General features: G+C 44.8%; 1 pseudogene; it reads left to right on the forward strand.

Annotated features, from left to right (window-relative positions):
• Window positions 1-493: 493 nt before the first annotated feature.
• Window positions 494-1478, forward strand: LOC101283137 (60S ribosomal protein L4-like; annotated as a pseudogene).
• Window positions 1479-2223: the final 745 nt, after the last annotated feature.

Raw genomic sequence — 2223 nt, forward strand, 5'->3', positions numbered from 1 at the left:
GTCACCATTCTGCCCACTAGAAAACCACAGGCTTGCAGATTAAGAGACAAAAGCCAGTGTGTCCCAGTTGCTGCTATACTTTCATGCCAGCTCAATACACACAGCAAGCAACGCCTGTCCGTAAAGACAATGCATCAGAAATCCTCTGGGCATCAGGCAGCCATCCCAGAACATGTGCACATCCAGCTTGCTTTTCATCTGGTCATTGGTCCAGTTCCCAAATTTTGAGAAACCTTTGTTTTTGTTCTACTGTTGGTACCTGTCCCCCAGATAGCCATCAAGAATTCTGGGTTGGAACTGCCAACAAATTCACTCTTCTTTAGACTAGCATGACCTTGCTGGTACCTCCACAATCCGCACCCAGTAAGTCCGTTCCTTGCTTTGAAGAGTGAGATGTCCAATAAGCGTGTGTGTCTTAGAAAGAAAGCACAAGGGATGCCAGAAAGTGACCTACAGTTTTATCTATGAGGTAGTGAGTATTTAGCCCATGATTATGGCCAGGGTGCTTCTGGAAATATGTATTGTGGGCTGCATGTTGGCATCAACCAGAAACACTGGCACAACTGGCACCCACAGCATGAACACAACACAGAAGTGACGTACCATTTGCTGTGCCCTGTCTCAGCCTTGCCCGTGCTGGTCCTGTCTAAAGCTCATCCTACTGAGGAAGTTTCTGAACTTCCTTTGGTGGCTGAAGATAAAGCTGAAGGCTACCAGAAGACCAAGGAGGTTATCTTGCTTCTTAGGAAGCTTAGGGCCTGGAATGATATCGAAAAGGTCTATGCCTCTCAGCCAATGAGAGCTGGCAAAGCAAAATGAGAAGCTATAACTGTATCCAGCACAGGGGGCCCTGCATTATCAAGGACTTCAGAAACATTCCTACAATCACTCAGCTTAAAATAAGCAAAGCGAACGTGTTGAAACTTGCTCCTGGTGGGCGTGTGGGACGTTCCTGCATTTGGACTGAAAGCGCTTTTCCACAAAAGGATGTGATGTGCATGGCACTTGGTGCAAAGCTGCCTCCCTCAAGAATGACTGCGACCTTCCCATGCATAAAATGCTCAATACAGACCTTAGCAGAATCTTGAAAAGCCCAGAGATCCAAAGATCCTTCCAAGAACCACGCAAGAAGACTCATCACAGACTCCTACAGAAGAATCCACTTAAAAACCTGAGAATCATGTTGAAGCTAAACCCATACGCAAAAACCGTGCACTGGAACATCACTCCTCACCAGGCCAAGAATCACAAAGTCCAGGTAGACAACACAGCACTAGACGCCAAATCAGATGAGAAGGGGGCTCCAGGCAAGAAGCCAGTGGTAGTGTAGAAAGAAAAGAAGACTGTTGGTGTTTGAAAGCTTTGGAGGGAAAGAAAAAAAGACTGTTGCTACCAAGAAACCGCCAGCTGAAAAGCCAGCAGAAAAGAAATCCACAGAAGAAGGCTGCTGCATAAACTTAAATTTCTTTATTCCATAAAGGTCAAATCATTTTGGACAGCTCATTTTGAATAAAGATCTGATCAAAGAGGCAGTGAGAAACAAACCAGAAAAGATGGGAGGAAAAGTTACAAAGATTGCGAAATCAGAAAGAAAAAAATTATTTACAGATAAAAAGCTGTCTCAGTAGATAATGCAAAGGAATATACAGACACACTTAAAATTGTAAGTAAGAGAATTTAGTAAGTTAGACAGATAGGAAATCAAAATATTGATGTCATTGGCTCAAGATGGCAACATAGAAAGATCCTGAACTCACCTCGTCTCACAGACACACTGGATCTACAGCTACATATGGAACAATTTCCTCTGAGAAAAACCTAAGAACTAGCTAAACAATGACTACACATCAAGTGAACTACAAAAAACCCCACAATGAAGTGGGTAGGAGAAGCTGAGACGCAATCTTGCCATAAGGCCCGCCCCTGGAGTAATGACCCCCATTCAGGAGCTTCTCCCTGTAGAGTGAAGGGTTTGAGCCTCACACTGGGCACCCCAACTTTTAAGACCTGCACCTGAGATATGAGCCTCCAAACACCTAGCTTTGAAAACCACTGGGGGTCATGACCACGAGACCCACAAGGCAATAGCAATCTAAGAAACAGCTTTTAAAGGGCTCACACACTCGTACTCACTCGCCCCAGGGAAACAGCTGATCTTGCCCAGACTTTATATGAAAGAAGCTCACTTGCTACTCTTAAAGCATCAGCCTGAGGGGCAGGCAT

The sequence above is a fragment of the Orcinus orca genome, chromosome 7, assembly GCF_937001465.1.
Source record: "Orcinus orca chromosome 7, mOrcOrc1.1, whole genome shotgun sequence".
NCBI lineage: Eukaryota > Metazoa > Chordata > Mammalia > Artiodactyla > Delphinidae > Orcinus > Orcinus orca.